Source organism: Hylobates moloch, unplaced genomic scaffold (assembly GCF_009828535.3).
Source record: "Hylobates moloch isolate HMO894 unplaced genomic scaffold, HMol_V3 SCAFFOLD_3, whole genome shotgun sequence".
Lineage (NCBI taxonomy): Eukaryota > Metazoa > Chordata > Mammalia > Primates > Hylobatidae > Hylobates > Hylobates moloch.
Window position 1 is genome coordinate 116,656,790 of NW_026652278.1, and position 20,908 is coordinate 116,677,697.

Here is a 20,908-nt window from a genome sequence, read left to right on the forward strand (position 1 = left end):
GCTAATGTTTATTGTGTGTCAGTTATGTCGATCCTATTGTAGTGTTTGTTTTACAAATACTTTTAATAATTACAACAGGTAATTTTATCTCCATTTCACCACTCTGGTCTCAAAATTGTATGTGTCCTCACATGTATGAGCAGCCAAAAGTAGTAATTGATGGAGCCATGACTGAAACTTGGGTCTTTTTGTATCTATGACCCTTTTGTTTTTTGAGGTATCCCATGCAGTCTCTTGAAATGTAAATATATTAACAATCAACAAACATATACTTTAATAGATCCTGGAGTCTCATCATGTGATTATATGAGCAAGTTTTTCTGAGAAGAGAAGAGTAGTGAGGATGTGAAGCAATAGGATAAGCAATAAATCCTACAATAGTCTTGTATCTATATATGATGACAATTTGTCAGCATAGCTGGAAGAAATAGAGGGCCAACAGTTAATTATATTTTGAAATCTTAACTGAAATTCTTATTTGTCCAAAGCCAAGTTTCTTGTTGGTCCGAGTATGTAGACTTATGCTAACTTGCCTATCTTTTGTATTTAGTTTCCTTTCAAGAAAGAATTATAAGAATAACATACCACTGAGATCTTTTACACACACATACCATCTGGGAAAATTTGTATATCAGCCTGTTTATTGCAAACGATATACCATATGTAAAAAAAACTGCTTCGAAATATACTGAGTGATTTAGCATTCACTTGGTAAAACATGATTACAGTTCATATATCATACATATATAATTCCGACTTCTATTTCTGTCAGTTTTAATCAACGATGATTTCTTCTTACTGATTGGAATTGTGTCATCTAAAACTAAAAAAGAAATTCACATTCAAAAATTCCTTTTTTCCTACATGAACTAGAATAAATATTTTAAATGTTCAGTAAAGAAGTAGGTTTTAAAATTTCTAAACTGTTTGCTAAAATTAGTCATACTTTCCAGTTTTAAATGAGGTCTGAGTTCATGTTATTTTGCCATTACATTTGAAAATATTTTTCTTAGAGTCCATCCTATTTTTCCTACAAGGAAGTACTCTCCTATTTTTCTCCCTGTTTTGCTGGAATCATTTTAAACCCCACCCCTTTAGGAAATCTCTACCCAATTTAATTAATTCCCTTTTTTTCTTTTCTAATTTCTCTAGTGCTTTGCTTGAACTATACTATCAAATTATTAGAAACTATTTTTTAGTATCCTGAATAGAGAAGTAAAACATTGAAATAACTTCACCTAATTAAAATTGCTTCTTAAAGGAAGATCTTTAGGATCAAGTGGGCTAGAAGGGGACTTTGTGGGCTAAGATATGTATTGTGAGCCTTTTGAGGACTTACTTAGTGTTCAGACTTCTTAAAATGCTGTCTATCCAGGAGATAGTCTTTAAACCAGAAAAAGATAAAAAGGTACATTGAAAGGGGGGAGGCCAATGAGAAATTACCTAATGGGTACAATGTATATTATTTGGGTGATGGGAACCCTAAAACCCAGATTTCACCACTAAGAAATGTATGCATGTAACAATTGTACTTATACCCCTTAAATTTATAAAAGTCAAGGTAAATAGTTGTAAAGAGAAAAAAATTTAATAACTGGAGAACAAACCATTCTCCAGAGTGTTTTATTTAGATTATATAAAAGCATACAATATATTTTGTTTTTATTTTTCAGTACTTCAAGAAAAGGCTATAAACTATGTTATGGAATTGGGCAATAGGGAGAGGACACTACTTGAGGTAGATAAAATGATTGCAGAGAGGTCTATTTGAAGTTTTGTGTTTTTTTCTTCATGTATTTCATGCAACTATAGAATAGTCTTACAATATAATCTGTGATTCCAGTGATGACATTTTTGTATGAATTATAATAAATGATACATTGAATTGTAATGAAACACTTAAAACAAGATTATGGCATTATTTAGATTACATATAATCTTAGCTATAATATTTTTGTGTTTATGACTCACAATCTTGAATTACTACAGATTACTATTTTTGATTTAAGGAGAAAGAGCAGAGATATAATTATTCTGAAGGAGATAGTATTCTCTGATAGAACCATAAAGATCTATTGTGGTATTAGGGTAGTCCCTGGGTTATTGTAAAGAGATTCGAAAGTATACTGAGTTAATAAGTTCTGATGTAGCCCTGTAGGATGACTTTAATTAACAATATTATGTAGTTTCAAATAGCTAGAAGGCAGCTATTGAATGTTTCAAACACAAAAAAAGATAAATGTTTAACATGATAGATATGATAATTATATACTATGTATATCACAACACCGCTATGTACCTCATAATTATGTATAATTATGGTGAATTTTAAAAATTTAAACATTTAAACTTTTAGAAAATGGCATCTCAGGCTTTTGGAGCAACTCTGCTCAACCAGGTCACTCAAGGGCTTAAGATTCCTCCATCGCGTTGCTCCTGTCTATACCTGGGCCATTGACACCTTCACATGCAAAAGTGCGCACAAAAACGGACCTCCAAAAAAGGTATTTTTTAAAGCAAATAACGTAAGATGTGTAGGTATGACTTTCACTCACGTTCCATTGTCAAGGTCTTAGGCATATGGTACACCTTCAAGGGAAGATGTAAAACACTTAGCCTATAATTAGGTGATTTTGGGAAAAGGTGGCAAAAGATTTGGAAACAACTAGCATTCTACTAAAAGAGAGATTGTTCATTTGCCTTCTCTCTTTATAAAAAGCTATTCAATGGGAGGCCGAGGAAGGTGGATAACAAGGTCAGGAGATCGAGACCATCCTGGCTAACATGGTGAAACCCCGTCTCTACTAAAAATACAAAAAAATTAGCTGGGCATGGTGGCGGGTGCCTGTAGTCCCAGCTACTGGGGAGGCTGAGGCAGGAGAATGGCAGGAACCCAGGAGGCAGAGCTTTCAGTGAGCCGAGATCATGCCACTGCACTCCAGCCTGGGCAACAGAGTGAGACTCTGTCTCAAAAAAAGAAAAAACTATTCAAGTTACAGTGTTTGAATATTGAATTTGACATTTCAGCATGCTTTTTTCCTGGCATTCCATTTTTAATATAAATATTCAGGGAAATTTGATATTTTTAATTGCACATAATCCATTATAACTACAACAGATAACCAGAAAAGAAAATGGTTTATTGGAATCTGCAGCCTCTACTTAGCTTTGGAATAAAAAATGAGTTGTTTTATATCAATTGGGCAAAATGAAGTTTTTATACAATGTGTTTTTAATTACTAATATTCTTTTAGCTTGAAGGTAACCTAGAAATCAATGTTAAGGGATATCCTATAACATTGTGTTCAGTTATAAAATAATAGTTTATAATAAGTTACAGAGTTATATTGGAGAAACTAACAGGTAAATTAAATCATTCTAGATCATTAATATGTATATATTACATCACTGTAAAATCATAAAGTCCGGTATACAGTTGTAGTGTTGATTTCTCACTTTCAACATATACATTGGTTTAATAGCAAACATTTTGGATGTTTAATCCAATAAAATCTGTAACCATAGAATCTCTACATGATCCCTGAAGGATAATGGTAGGCAACAACAATAGATGGACTAAGTGTACTGTCCTCATTCACGAAATACAATATGATATAATAAGATATAATAAGTAGCTGGAAATATTAAAAACTAAATGGTTAAACTTAAGTTTAAAAGGAAGAAATGGCACTTAACCATGTCAGAATTATTCCCCCTCCTGTTATCTTCTCAGCTCCTTCAAGGTTCCCCCCAGGAACCGAATCCCACCAGTTAAGCCTCATTCAGGATATTAATTCTTCCTTTTTTTTTTTTTTTGTATTCCTCTCCCTCTGACTTTTAATATGAATAGGTTCCCTATTTTCTTGAAGTGGGAGACTTTCACTGGATTTAAACACCATTTTGTCAAGGACTTTGACTGCCTTGTTCACCACCATGTCCAAGCACTTGGAACCCAGTTGACTACTGCTCAATAAATATTGAATTGATGAGGTAATTTTATCAATCTCTTTCTCTTTTTAAATAAACATCCTCAAGAGTATATTCTATACCTTCTGCTTCCATTTGTTCGCCACCACCAATTCACTTTTGAAGGCCAATCAGATGTTCCTGCTCACCACTCAAAGGGAAATGTGTTCTTGGTCATCACCAGTCTTCATGAGTTCCAAAAGACTTTTCTCAGCTCTCATTTTTTTCAAACAATTTTGCTGCATTTGATACTGATTTTTCATTTTTTAGATTTTCTACCTCCATGCTTCAACTACCATTCCTAATAGGTCAGTTTCTGATCTTTTGTTCTTTTCTGTACTGTAAATAAGTCTCTTTTATGCAGTTGTCTGTCAAATCTTAATTTCTTATTCTAGTACAAGTTCATAAAGAATTGTGCATTTATATATATTTATTTAAAATGCTCTTTGTCTCTACCATGCAAATTTCTACTTCATTAAGATTCAGATCAAACGATGAAAACATCAGTTTTCTCATGAAGCCCTTGCCTCACAGCTCTGTTCATTTTCAAATGTATTGCTCTTTTATCTTCAGCTCAAAACACATTCAGTTGTTTCATCTTTTTCCTACCATATTAACTATCTAAATATCAAATATATTATCCCACATGGTTGTAATTGTCTATTTACAATCTACTTTCTTAATACTTACCTTCCTTGAGTAAAGCAAGAAGTGCCTTCCTGAATTCTGATTCTTCAGAATCTGATTAGTTGTCTAGCACTGAGTAGGTACTCAATATTTATTGAACAGAATTTTGATTGGATGCTCAATTATCACTTGTCACCTCAAATCCAACATGTATGCAAAATGAGAATTAATATTTATATCACACTACTTAATATCTCCCTATCTTTGTATTATTATCATCCTAGTGACCTAGAATCAAATAAATGGCATCATCTTCTATCCGTTTCCTTTTGTTAATATTTATCCTTTTCAAATGAAATAATGGCATTCGCAGCAACTTGAATGGAATTGGAGATCATTATTCTAAGTGAAGTAACTCAGGAATGAAAAACTAAACACTGTATGTTCTCACTCATAAGTGGGAGTTGAGCCATGAGGAAGCAAAAGCATAGGAATGATACAATGGACTCTGAGGATTCAGTGGAAAGGGTAGGAGGGAGGGTAAGGGATAAAAGACTAACAGGGATAAAAGTGTACACTGCTCAAGTGACTGGTGCATCAAAATCTCAGAAATCACCACTAAAGAACTTGTCCACGTAATAAAATACCACCGGTTTCCCAAAAGCCTATTGAAATAAAACAATTTAAATAAATAAAAATATGTATCATTTTCTAGTCATTCACACAAGTTGCATCCTAGTTTCAGGGTTTATCATCTCAAGCTTCGACTACTGAAAAGTATCTAAGAGTGCCTCTTCCCTCTAAACTTTCCTCTTCCAAAGTGGGCTACAAAATGTTGTTAGAGCAATTTTTCTAAATCACACCTGTAATCCTGTCACCACATGCTCAAAAAGTAAAATCCTGCTGCTTTCAAGATAAATATAATTTCCTTAGTCTGATATTTAACACACTCCATAACCTGACTTCAATGTTTGATTCCAAACTTATTTTCTTAGTACTCTGCAACGTGAATACACCAATCCAAAAAGAGTGGTCTTCTCATTGCTTCTTAAAATTTATCCATGTATTCAAGGAATAGCTAGTGAAATTAATGTATACCAGACGTTATGCTAGTTTCTAGAGATACAAAGTTCACTTCCCACCAAGCTTAGCTGATAGTCAAGGGAGAATGGCAAGTGGCACATGAAGACTATTTCCTGGAGCCCTGCTTGGTGATACACTTAAAAAAAATGCATAGTTGCTTACTTAAGGTGAATTGCCTGGCAAAAAGTAAGCATTCAAAAATATTTGCTGTATGGAAAGAGTTCACAGTATAAAAGGGAAGGTAAGTATCAGTTATTACAACGAATCAGAGGTTACTGACAGATGATTGGGAATGCTAATCTCTCACACCACGCAATAACTGTAGCTACAGTTCACTGTCAGCACAGAGGAGGGACCAGTTAACATTTCCTCTTCAAAGAGGCGGAGTTAGAAAATGCTTCTTCACTGGTGTCTGAGCTGGATATTAAGCATATGTAGAACTTCACAACGCCTATGGAGTAAGAAAAGACAGTGGGAACAGCAACAGAGATGATGTGGAGGTTTGAAATATAAATCATATCATATCTGGAATGATTGACATAACTTGAGAGCAGTCACAGATAAGGCTAGAATTTAGTTTGGAGCAAGATTTTCAGCATCTGGAGTGTCTTGATAAAAAGTTCAGATTTTACTGATTTGGTAATGGGAAATCTTCAAGGAGTTGAAGCAAAGGCTTGCATGATCACATCCTCTGCTTCCTTTCCTATCCAAATATTTTTATTCAAATTTTACTTTCTCTAGGATGTAACCTGCCAAATACTACAGACTTTTCCTTATCTGGAAATTCATAGCAGTTTTTGTCAGTAATGCTCTTCAGATATATAATTATAAAAGATTTACATAGATTTTAGAGACACATGTCTTATTTTTCTTAGTAAATTTTCAAGTTTGTAATTCTTTAAATGGTTACCAAATTAGCTTATCATCTGTTTCTTCTTGAGTAAATTATTTAGTAAATTAGTGGATAAATGGAAATATTGGCTTTTTTTTTACAATAAAATATAACATTTGGATTATGAATCTATTATGGATATGAATCGCTTCCTCAGAAATGCGTATGCTAACCAGCTTTCCTGCCAATCCTGGGCTTACACACACACAGTCAATTCAACCCTGCCTTCTCTAGATTTCTCAAGTGATGAGAAAGAGTGAGGCAGAACTACCTCCATGACTCAGCCCACTCCCTACATGTCCTAATACAATCCTAACCAGTCAGGTTTGAGAGCACTCACATATATTCAGCCACCATCATTCCTACCTGAGAGTCCTTGTTTTCCTCTCTGTCATATGGATGGCTAGAGTATTTCCTAGGGTAAGCGCAGGAATATAGAAACACTCAGTATTCTGTATAGAAAGAAAGGCTTCTTGGCCTCCTTTAAAGTGTAAATGTATTCATTCTGATTCTCAATTTTGATGATCACAGCTTCCATTATCAGAATAATTTAGGAATTTGATGTTTCAATAAGAATTGAGAAAGAGTCTTTGCAGATAGATGTGATGACTAATGTAATGGCAGAAATGTTTACAGATCTGGTTGGATCGGGGTATTGTCAAGACCTGCTTGCCACAGCTGCGGCTTCCTGACAAGCTTTTTCTTCCCAGCAGGCTTCCTGAAAGACCAGGCTAAACTCATGGCTACTTGGTACTTCCGCGGCTATAGCAAGAGATTTGGGCCAATGACACGCTATGTTGCAAGGCTTTCAAGATTGTTTGAACTATAATTTTTTCTCCCACCTTCTTTGCCTTACTCTGACCTGTGAATGTCCTTGTTCTTAATGACCTGTAAATGTCTTTGTTCTTATTTTTTTTTTATCCCCCTCTTGTTCTCCTGTCTTCCTTGTTCACATCTGTCTCCGAGTCCTGATTTTTACCACTTAAAACCACCTTGATTCTGATCTGTAGTAACTACAAGTTACTTAACTATGTGAAATTAGAAGCTTACATACTTATAGGCACCAGGCTGGTGACAGAAGAAGAAATGGGACTTTATCAGTCAGCTATTGTTGTCAAAATACAACAGACTGGGTGGCTTAAACCACAGAAACTTATTTAGTCACAGTTCCGGAGGGTAGGAAGTTCAAGAGTAAGGTTCTGTGCAATTCAGTTTCTGGTGATGGCTGTTTCTGGCTGGCAGACAGATGCTTTCTCTCTGTGTCCTCATGTGGTCTTTCCTCTGAATGTGCGCTAAGAGAAACAGACCAAGCTCTCTGGTTTCTCTCCTTGTAAAGATGCTATTACTATTAGATCAGTGTCTCTTATGATTTCACTTAAGTTTAATTACTTCCTAAATACCATGTCTCCAAGTACAGTCATGCTGTAAGTTTTAACATATGAATTTTGAGGGGACCCAAGCATTATCAGTAATAGGACATGAGTGAGAACAGCAGAAAGCTGGAGAGTGAATGATTCAATTTATTTCCACTTGATGGTTGCCATTTGGGAATATGAACCAAGTATATATAATTAAAAACGAGTTTTAAAAACTCTTTGCACCAACCAGAGCATATCTCTGGGCACATTTGGATCACAGCATGTCTTTTTTATGTTTTGGTACTCTGAGTTAATCCTTAAGTAACCTCAATTTCAAGTGCAGTGGTTCATTTCTAAATGCTAACCTTATTTTCGCCAATTCTCTTAACTTTATTGAGCTAGGCAATGGGGTTTCTATCTCACTGCTCAAATATTTTTACCTCCGTATTATAATATTATTACATGTCCAAATCAGTGATTACCTACACTAAATAGAACGTAATTTCTGAGCTCTTTTATGTGTACCATTTCATTTAATTCACATCAGCTTTAATAATAGGCAGTACAATGGCATTTTCTAGATGGGCAAGGACCTCCCCCAGAGTCATAGAGCTGGAAGTAGTAAAGCATCACATTGGAATCAGAGCTCTAAGTAAGCTCTTCTATTTCTGGTCCAGCGAGTGTACTATTATGCTAGCAGTTGTATCAGTTACTATTTTCCGTAACAATTTATCTTTTAGTTAAATCTTAGATATTTATAATGGAGCTCTGTCTTTTAATTCTCATATTTTAAAAAAAAGTTCTCAAAGGTTAACATCACTAGTCATAAGCCTAAGATTCCTAATGATATTTGTCACTGACCCTGGAAATGAGATGTTTACAGATGGAGTTCTCTCATCTGACAAGATAAGTCAAAGACATGACACATGAAAATTATGTCCCTTGCTTTTGTGCTATGAGAGCAATTTTTAGTGAGTCTTTCATTTATAATACACTGTATTAGGATGGTCTTTTAAAATTCCTAGCCAATGGTAGTAAAGCATTAGTGGAGCACCTATTCTGTGCAAGAAACATGATAGGTACTTTATGTAATTGTTTTATCTTCATAATAACTTGGTGATTTAGGTATTGTTATTTTACCTATAAAAAAATAAAGACTGAGATGTTAAAAGATATACAATTTGCCAACCAAACGCTGTTCAGTACCTAGAGTTAGCCACACTCGAGGTTAAGTGCACAGTTCTCCAGATTACCAAGTCTGTCCACAAATCCGACCCCAACTATAAGTTCATCAGTTTCCCAAAACCACCCTCAATTTTGATCATTTGCTAGAAAGACTCACAGAAATCACTTAAACCAATTATACTTACAGTCATGTTTATTGCAAGCAAAGGATACACATTAAGATGCATAGGGCAGAATCTGATACTGGCCTGGTTTTAAATGTGAAGCTTCTGTTGTCAAGGATATGTTATTCTCTTGGTATGGAGTACTGCTGACTCAAGAAGACTACCTGAGCTTTAGTATCTGGAGATTTATTGAGGTTTCATTACATAGGCATCATTGATTAAATCATTGTCCAGGTGGTTGAGCTCAATCTCCAGCCTTCCTCCCCTCCACACAGGTTGGGCCGACATTGGCTGGCTCGAAGCCCAACCTCTAATTACACAGTTGGTTTTTCTGATGTGGCCAGCCCTCATCCTGAGTCATCTCATTAGCATAAACGATTTAGGAAAACACCATGAATCATCTCATTAGCATAGGCTATCAGATATGTCTCAGTGACCCACCCTGAAAGACAATTTTATCACTTGGAAATGCCAAGGATTTAGAGGTTACCTCTCAGGAACTGGGCACAAAAGCCAGTCAAATTCTTTATTACACAGGTGTATTAGTCCATTTTCATACTGCTATGAGGAAATACCCGAGACTGAGTAATTTCTAAAGAAAGAGGCTCAATGGACTCAGAATTCCACATGTATGGGGAGGCCTCACAATCATGGCAGAAGGTAAAGAGTAAAGGCATTTCTTACATGGTGGCAGGCAAGAAAACATGTGCAGGGGAACTGCCCTTTATAAAATCATCAGCTCTCATGAGACTTATTCACTATCATGAGAACAGCATGGGAAAAACCCACCCCTATGATTCAATTACCTCCCATGACGTGGGGATTATGAGAGCTACAATTCAAGATGAGATTTGGGTGGGGACACAGCCATACCATATCGTCAGGTAGTAAACATCAGAATCAGAATTTGATCAAAGGACTGTTGAGATCCAAATATTATTATGTGCATTTTCTACTCATTTGATTAGCACAGTATCTAACAAATAATATGTGTCCAATGAATAATTTAATGAATAAACCTAAACTTTTTTATTCTGCACAGATAGAGTAAAATTTCATGGTAATGGTTGATACATCTAATGACTGGGTAATTTTGTCATTTTATGAGTGAAGTAAGCTCTCAGAGTCATGTGCTAATTATAAAACCTTGTAAACCAGCTTTTATCCTGAAAACAGCTTGATATTGTTATACAGAATTACCAGGAAGTAACGGAGGATTTGGAGATATAGAGGAAGAATAACCATTTTTTTCCTTCAACAATAGGATCTTAGTTGGAAACAAGCTCTGTCACAAAAGAAAGATTAACAAGAGAGAAAGAAACAGAAGTTTATTAACATGTATTTTTCATATGTACATGGGAGACATCCAGAGAATTAAAAGTTCTCAAAGAAGTGGCTTCAAATGTTAGTTTACATAACAACTTCAACAAAGAATAGTAAATTTTTAGAGAAGTGAAGACAAAGGAAGAGGACTTTGAGTATCTAGGAGCAGCAATTTGGAGGAAGGCAAATAAATGGCAGATAAAGCCTAGTTGTAACAGTAAAGCTTGTTAATGCCAATTCTTCTGTCACCATGTCCAGACCAGTGAATGTATAAGACTGTCTTTGGTGACTAACCTTTGTTCTCCCTGGTGTGTGTGGGGAAAAAAAACAAAAAACAAAAAAACAAAACTTTTGTCTTTGTAAATCTGTGTTCTGCTTTCAGAGCTTCCCAGCATCTGCTCTTGCTTAATTATCTTCAGCTCAACAATCCTTCATATTTTGGGGTAGCATAGTCTGCCCACAGGGATATAATGCTTGTAACTTAGGTGATTACAGATGAGACCTAATATAAATTGGTTTGAAGCTATTCCTTGGTGTAGGAATGTCATTTCTCAGGAGACATTATTTTTCTGAGAAATGTTTGAGTATAATCAGATGAGATTTTCTTTTAAATACAATATAAGTTGCACCATGTGTTTCAAAAGGTTTGTACAACAAAGTAAGATAAAAGCCACTTTAAAAATACATTATGAGGCTGGGCGCGGTTGCTTGCGCCTGTAATCCCAGCACTTTGGGAGGCCAAGGCAGGCAGATCACAAGATCAGGAGTTTGAGACCAGCCTGGCCAACATGGCGAAACCTCATCTTTACTAAAAATACAAAAATTAGCCGGGCATGGTAGCGCATGTCTGTAATCCCAGCCACTCTAGAGGCCGAGGTGGGAGAATTTCTCAAACCCAGGAGGCGGAGGTTGCAGTGAGCTGAGATGATGCCACTGCACTCCAGCCTGGGCAATAGAGCAAGACTCTTTTAAAAAAAAAGGTTTCGCCATGTAACAAACGAATATATATATATATATATTCGTTTGTGTGTATGTGCACACACATTATACAATGGGGAAATGTAGATGAGAAGATAATTTTAGGCAAGGGAAATCAGCATTTTTTTTTGAATTGCCAATTTTAAATATACCTTAAAGATCTCTGTATTTTGCTTAAAATAAGGGTCTGATCAAAGTGAATTATAAATAATGTCTAAAGTTTAGTCAAAAGCAGATAGTGAGGAAGCATGTTTTTCTTTTATCCTTTTTCTGCTATGTCTACTGTTGCTTTAAATTTTCTGAATATTATACCATCAAAATGAAATTAACGGAAACAGCCTACCCCGTAATTCAAAATGGATGGCTTAAAGTAATCTCTGTGAAAGGTGAGAGAAGGGAGGTCATTTTAGTGTTATATATTCCTGGAAATTTTTTCCTACTACATAATCACTAATATGTACAATTAAAGAGACAGTTATCTCTTTGGGTGTATTCCCATGCTTCTGAAAGCTACAGCTTTTTTCTTATTGAAATTATTTTATTTATGACTTTGTGTTTTAGAATATATCTAAATGTAAAGCTATACTACTACTAGTTGTTTTGCCCTACAACAAAGAATTAAAGTTTGAAATATTATAGTTACTATGCCATATCCCTGATAAATTTTACCTAATTGTACATTAAACCAGTTGTGCCTTTACAGACACAAAATGTAGTAACAGTATATTATTAGATGGGAGTAAATTTATGATGACAAAAACGTCTTAATCATCTAAAATCTCATGTAAAGGCAGAGTTCAAAACACCATATTCCTATGTACAGCAACAGTAGCTTTGGGGCCCTGAAAATGCTAATTAATAAGACACATAATATGGCAAATTCTCATCATTTTAACCAAGATGAATCCATATTCCTTTAATGATCAGTTTATAAATCTGAGAACAGAGAGGCTTTGTGCATACATATTCTGGTCAATCCAGTATCCAGTCTTCCAGCGTTTTGTTGAAATGCAGGAGCCTTAAAAAGGGTGTGTAACTCTCTCAGCGGAGATTTAAGGAGGGTAAAGGGGTGGAGACAAAAAAGTAAAATTACTAAGGGCTTTCTGAGCTTAGATGGAGGTGAGAAACTGCTTCAGGCATTAAATTTAATCATTCAGTAAGTCTTCCTCTTTCTTTCAGGTTAACTGTTATCAGAGCTTAATGTCCACATCTGTAAGCAGATGACCTCTGGGTGTGCTTCTCTGTCAATCTTCTTATGCCCTAGAAATACAAATCAGTTTAGTGCTGGACTTCTAAAATGGCCTACTGGTTGGTGTCTTTCAACACACATACCTTCCACTTTCCCACTGAAATGGCTTGATAACTAGGCCCATACCAAAATCTTTAGTGTCATTTCATTCTATAAGAAATTGCTTTTAGAAAAGTCCATGTCTCTCAATGTGGAATTTATTAATAATATGCAAAAAATACCTAATCATAAAATATCATTTTAATAATTCCCAAAATTATTAATTTATACCACAGTCATAATCAAGTACTTATTGCATTGTGCTAGACATTTCAGGGTACTTAGAAAGATCTATTCCCTGACTAGTAGAAGTTTGCTAGATTTATTTTGCTAATATCTATTGGTCTTCACTCTAAATGCAAATATATAAAGGTAAATTCTCACTAGGATTGATACGTAATTTAGTGTAGGCAAAAGCTTGGACAAATTTTGGAGAGAGGTGTGTTTTGGCAACTGGGAACATGGAACTGGTAGAATTGTTTTAATAGTTTGCAATTAAGAGGCATAACTGTGGCCCAAACATGTTCATCAGAGTTCAGCTCATCTTTGTTTACTTTGATTTTCACAAGAGGTAAAAGATTTTTATCTCAATCTTATAAGTAGGTGTAGTGTCCATTACATTTGTCAGAATCACTTGAAAGTGAATGGAGCAATTTTGATTCTATACAGTTGAATGTATCAAAATGCATGCATTGGAATGCTACAATGACCAATGGCATAACATAAATATGGAGCAAAGAGAAAGGAAACAGCTTGATAGTTTTTACTGCAATATTGAAAGTTTATTTTATATAAAACATTCAGAGTAGTGTAGGTTAGTATTGACAAAATCCATGCAAACAAAAACAAAAGCAGTAAATCATGTTTAGATAATCATAAAATAGAATGACACTTTAGAATTTGCTATTATTATTGCAGTTTTTAACTGTCATCTTACCAGTAGGAGTAATGAGAGTGATGAATATTGCTATTGAGACAAGATACAATTTTTGTTATGTTAAATGCATATTCTACATGTTCATCAGACCATATTAAGTCTGTTCCCTGGTGTTTCTGCTGTAGTGCTTTTTTTCCCCTATTATTTTTCTGTTGCTAAGAAAACACTTTCTGTAACTATGGTCTCTTTATGACCACTGGCTGTCAGTGCTGATTATAATTTAAATAGCACAGGCAAAGGAAATTTAAATTTGAACCAGCAAATAGCTGTCATCAACACATTACTAAAACAAAGTCATTTGGAGGACCTAATGAAGTATATTAGCATTCAGACTCAGCAGGCTAAAAATGAAAATAGGCTGAATTTAAAATAACACTGTTTTTTAGTAAATCATGATAAATATACTTCTAAATAAGATAATTAGGCTGTGATCAATGAAAGAGAGTTATTCCTGGCATGGAATACATTAAGGTGTGAAAACAGACTTAAATGGAAATATTAAAAAAATGTGAATTAATTCTTTTAAGTTTCATCAAACAAAGCTCAGCTCCTTTACCTGTTAAAAACCAAAACAGAAACAAAAACAACCGAAAAAGCCCAACTACTGATTTTGCCAACAATGAGGATATTTTCAATCTATCAGTAAGAATGCCTTTTCATAGGTAGTCTAGTGGGAGTGATAAATTTGTATTTATCATCCCCAATCTCGACTGATTTCTTCATGTTCAGGAACACTGGTATGGACACTGTGTATGAACATCGAAGATCATTAATAGTTTTAAGTATACAGGGTGCATAAAAGTGGCATTAACACTTGTCAGGGAGGAGGGAAGAGATTCGTCAAGGAGCAGCTATCTAACCTGTGTCTTCAAGATTGAGTAGGAGTTCTTCAGTAGCATATTAGAGAACCTAAGGTAGGAAAAGCATGTTATAGCAGTAGGAAATAATAAAGAGCATGGTATGTTTGGAGAAAGGTGACTATAACTTATTGGTGGAACCGCCCCCAATATTTCAATGTAGTTTCTTTCTATTTTCCATAAGTGTCTGCCAGCTGAGAAATAGAGACTACAAAGAGAGAAATTTTACAGCTGGGTCACCAGGGGTGACATCACATATCGGAAGGTCTGTGATGCCCACCTGAGTCTCAGACCAGCAAGTTTTTATTAAGGGTTTCAAAAGGGGAGGGGGTGTAAGAACAGGGAGTAGGTACAAAGATCACATGTTTCAAAGGGCAAAAAGCAGAACTTCTAATAAGGGTCTAACAAAGATCACGTGCTTCTGAGGGAACAGGACAAAAGGAAAAAGCAGAACAACTGATAGGGGTCCAACAAAGATCACAGGGCAAAGGGCAAAAACAGAACCACTAAGGGTCTATGTTCAGCGGTGCACGTATTGTCTTGATAAACATTTTAAACAACAGAAAACAGGATTCGAGAGCAGAGAACTGGTCTGAGCACAAATTTACCAGGGTGGAGTTTTCCCAACCCTAGTAAGCCTGAGGGTACTGCGGGAGACCAGGGTGTATCTCAGTCCTTATCTCAACTGCACAAGACAGACATTCCCAGAGCGGCTGTTTATAGACCTCCCCCAAGGAATGCATTCCTTTCCCAGGGTATTAATGTTAATATTCCTTGCTAGGAAAAGAATTTAGTGATATCTTTCCTACTTGCACGTCCACTTATAGGCTCTTTGCAAGAAGAAAAATACGGCTCTTTTTGCCCGACCCTGCAGGCAGTCAGACCTTATGGTTGTCTTCCCTCGTTCCATAAAAGTCACCATTACTCTGTTCTTTTTCAAGGTGCACTGATTTCATATTGTTCAAACACACATATTTTACAATTTGTACAGTTAACAAAATTATCACAGTGGTCCTGAGGTGATCTACATCTTCAGTTTATGAAGATAACAGGATTAAGGGATTAAAGACAGGCATAAGAAATTATAAAAGTATTATTTGGGAACTGATAAATGCCCATGAAATCTTCACAATTTATGTTCCTCTGCCATGGCTCCAGCCAGTCCCTCCAGTCGGGGTCTCTGACTTCCCACAACAACAACTTAGGGTCTGTGGTGGCTATTCATAGTGTTTTGGGACTGGGAAGGTAAAACAGACCTATGGTTTATACTTGCTCATCTAGCAATGGGAAGGTAAGAAGATCTTTTGACCAAATTATATATACAAGTTGTTATATATATTTAAAATTTTTCTGTTATAACTTTAACATTTTATTATGGTACATATATAAATAATTTCTAAGTGGCAATGCTTCTGTAGAGCTTGTAGCAATAAGCAAAAGCTCTTCTTTGTTCCGTTGCTCTCTACTCTTCCTCCCCTCCCCTCCTCTATTCCCTGAAGGTAATTGCATTTGACTCATGTTTTTTCTCAAGTGTCCTGTAAATTCCTAACTCATGTGTTTATGTTAATTTTTAAAAATTAGTTGTATATGTTAACTTTTGAATTTTACTACAAAAGGTAGAAGTTTAGTATTTAGAACCATATCCTTCTTACACCTTCTGCCAATTACCATTTCTCAATATAGATATTTGTAGTTGGTTATTGATTAAACATCTATATTATTGTTTACATTCACATGTAATGTCAATATAATTATTATATAATTATGTAATAAGTATATATGTATAATTATATATTATTAACATTATTAAGCCTATATAAATATGATTAAAAGCTGAGCTATATAATGATTATTTTTCTATTCTTGTACATTTTTCCTTAATTCTATGGGAATCAATTTTGATTTTTTACTAGCTTGTTTTCTTTATATCTATCACTAAGTCATCTCAAACACTCAAAAATATAAATCATCTCCTTCCTGCCTTTTTTTCTTCTTTTTTTGGTGAATCTCACATCTCTCCTAGAACCCTTTAACCTCTTGCCAATCTTGAATGTTCTTTTCTTAATTTCTTTGAGGAAATCATTTCTACTATGAATTACATACTGTGCCAAATTTTGCAAATAAAAAGATGAACAAGATAAGTATGGACTCTGACTTCAGGGAGCTAATAGTCCAGTAAAGAAGTGATAAGAATAAAAAACAATAAATAATAATTTAAAATGACAAAAGGTCAAGTGCCATAAACAAAACACACAGGAACAGACAAAAAACAATAAGAGAGATGGGGAGTGAAGATTTATCTTATATGAAGTGGCCCAGCAGGCTCTCTCTGAAGATTTTTATCACCATTTATTTTTCACATATGAGAGAAATAAAGTTCTGATCACATGGGTTGTATGGTGAGAAATGAAACCAACATACTAGGACTGGGTATACTTTTCTGTCCCTGTGTTAAATAATACCAGGAACATATTTTCCTATCTCTATTTTAACAGCATTTACACGAAGCAAAAGTAACTTCAATGCCTACTCCAGGAGATACCTCCTCCTGGAAGAAAAGACTGTGAACTAGGCATTGTCCTTATAAAGATGACAACTTTTTTTTCCCCCTGAGACAGGGCCTCACTCTGTTGCCAAGGCTGGAGGGCAATAGCACAATCATGGCTCACTGCAGCCTCAACCTGCCAGACAGGTGCATGCCACCATGCCTAGCAAATTTTTCTATTTTTTTTTTGTAGGTAAAGGGTTTCACCATGTTGTCCAGGCTGGTCTCAAACTCCTGAGCTCAAGCAACTCACCACCTCAGCCTTCCAAAGCGCGGGGATTACAGGTGTGTATTAGTCCATTTTCATGCTGCTGATAAAGACAATCGAGAGTGGGTAATTTATAAAGAGAAAGATGTTTAATGGACTCATAGTTCCACGCGGCTAGGGAGACCTCACAATCATGGTGGAAGGTGAAAGGTATTTCTTACATGGTAGCAGGCAAGAGGGAGAATGAGAGCCAAGAGAAAAGGGAAACCCCCTTATAAAATCATCAGATCTCATAGGACTTATTCACTACTATGAGAACAGTATGGGGGAAAGCACTCCCATGATTCAATTATCTCCCACTGGGTCCCTCCCACAACACATGGGAATTACGGGAGCTACAATAAGATGAAATTTGGGTGGGGACACAGCCAAAACATATCAAGGTGCCAGACTCTGTGTCCAGCCAAGATGAAAACTTTCTTATTAGGACTTGCTTCAAAACCCCTTGCCTTCTGTGCCTACCAATTCAAAGCTGTTAAATCATAAACTCTACCCAAACTCAACCAGTTGTCACCTCATAATGCTCACTCAGGTTAAGGTCCTAATTTATCATATTAATGTTACAGTAGGTAGGTAGTCAGACAACAGCAGGGCAGGAGAGGGCTCCCTCACAACTAGGAATGTCAGGCCACCATCAGGTATGGTCAGGCAGTTGTTAAATTGTTTCTCTAAAATAATCGTTTGTCATAGTCGGTACCAGGGAAAGGCAGTCTCCCAACAGATAGAAAAAACCTGGAACTGGTGATCAGCAGCTTCCCAATAAGATCTCAGAAGTTGGGCAAGTGGGCTCAAGCATGCACATTAGAGACAGACAAAATGGTGGCGTTTTACTGGTATATGACTTTCTAGGGACATTTGACAGCCAAGGGAAGAACATCTCAAGGGAGCATGTGCACAGCTCCAGTAAACACACTGTGCAGCTCACCTCCCAAGGGTTGCAGGCCACTGTGCATGTGGACAGCCCACCCCAAAGGAAAGAATCTGGGGAAAAAGGATGTGAGACCCCAGAAGCATGCCAATGTATAAAACTCCAAGTCAAAGATCAAACAGGGCACTTGATGTCTCAAGTTGCCTGATTAGCCCTCTCCCAAGTGTACTTTGCTTTCTTTCATTCCTGCTCTAAAGCTTCTTAATAAACTTTCACTCCTGCTCCAAAACTTGCCTCAGTCTCTCCTGCCTTACGCCCCCTCTGTCAAAATCTTTCTTTCGAAGAGGCAAGAAATGAGGTTGCTGCAGACTCATACAGATTTACAGCTGGTAACATTAAGACACTTCTAAAGGGCTGTCAAGGTGGCACTCCCTCATGCTGAAATAAGTCTAAAATCCTTAGTTTTGCTGGCAGAACTTTGGAGAGTCAACAGATGACAATGACATGCCAATAATCACAAAAATAGTAGTAGACAGCCCAATCTCTACCCCAGAACTATGAATTGATAAAGTCTTTATATCTACTACTATACTCATCCTCAACCTGAGGTGCAACATTTGCCTTTTGCTACCCTCTTGTATCATACATTTCTCTCAACTCTAAGACAGCAGTGCTCCTCTAAAATCAACCTCCTGCTTCAGCTCTTAATTCCACCTTTTCCCAATTCCCGAGGAGACTTTTCTTTGATTTTAGCACCTTCAATTACTTAATTGGAACTATTTTTAAGTAAAAAAAATGCATTTTAAAAGCATAAATCCTCTTATCAAAAACTGCATATTGTAAAATCTCATAAGATGAAATTCAAATTTTGTAGCTTGGTAATTGTGTAATTGTCACTTCTATAACTTCTTAGAAATTGACCTATTCTGTGGCTTTGTCATACTCAAATGTCTTTTTGGGACTCCTCAGTAAATACAGACTGGTAAAACTGGTTGAGTGTAAGGAATGAGCGAGAATTCTGGATAACTGCAGCGTGATATTCTATCTAAAAGTGGACAACCTCTACTTAGCTCCAATTGATTTTTACCATGTGAGAATGGGGGCAGATTTTACTTGGTAAAGTCTCTATTTTAAGAATTTTAATCATTAATTTTTTTAATGTGGACAACTTATAATAGAACGTATTTGAAAACCACTCTGCTTGCCAAACAATACTCAATGGTAGAATCTAGCCATGAATTGCATCTTCCCCTGTTCAATTCAAGTAGATTTATTATCTTTTCTACAGGCAACTTTTTTTTAAAGACTGTCTTGCTCTGTTGCCCAGGCTGGAGGGCAGTGGTGCAATCTTGGCTCACTGCAACCTCCACCTCCCTGGTTCGAGCGATTCTCCTGCCTCAGACGTTCAAGTAATTGGGATTATGGGCATCCACCACCAGGCCCAGCTAATTTTTGTATTTTTAGCAGAGACCAGAATTCACCATGTTGGCCAGGCCGGTCTCAAACTCCTGACCTCAAGTGATCCTCCCAGCTTGGCCTCCGAAAGTGCTGGGATTACAGGCATGAGCCGCGAGCCACTGTGCCTGTTCTGGCAACTTTTCATTTTTGATTTTTTAGTCTTTGTCATGATGCTTACTTAAGTTCTTCTCTTTGCTCTCTACCTTATTCAAACACACTCTTCTTCAAACTTGATGTCAATCTTACCTCTTCTATTGTTTCTGTATCAATATCAGCCTCTTCTGAGATAATATACAATTATCTGAGGACCTAGTCTGTGACTTTATAATATACTAATTTTAATTTTTTGTTAGTTCTGCCAATACTTTTTTTTTTATCAAAGATGAAACTTTTATGAAAAAAAGAAAGTTGAGATTTTAATCCAACCCCTCACTATGGAAAGATTTGGAAAAGTTAAATAAATCCCCTAACATAATATCGCTAGTTGACTATTGATTCTACAGATTTTTTTTTAATTGCCTTGAGTGTAGTAGGTATTGAATACATACATGCTGATTTATTTTTTAAATATCTGTCATTTTAACACTTTCCTTGGCTTTTGTAATAATTTCTTAACATTTAAACAGAAAATTCTGAATTCAGCAATAACATTCATGTTTTATAGGGTATAATGTATAAACTGTAATCTCTCTCCAAAAAAATGTTTTTCTCAAAATAAACCTTCCCAAACTCAAAACAATGGTGTGTGTTTGTATTTCTTGTTAAGCTGAAGGAAACGAGTGTGCAAGTTGCTTTTGTTTATGAAATGCAGCTGTGCCTCTGTTTAATTTTAGAGGCAGTTTAAACTGGTAACCATTCTTTCCTCAGAATTTTAAGGTTGCTTACCTATTAAAAATGTTAGTATTCATTTTTTTCCCAGGTGAATATTTGATAGTGGAAGATTTTTTTAATTACAAAATATTTTGAATTTTTAGGAAACTATTAAAATGATGTAGCTGATATCCAAATAAATACCATCCAGAGGCAGGGTGCAGTGGCTCACGCCTATAATCCCAGCACTTTGGGAGGCCAAGGCAGGTAGATCAACTGAGGTCAGGAGTTTGAGACCAGC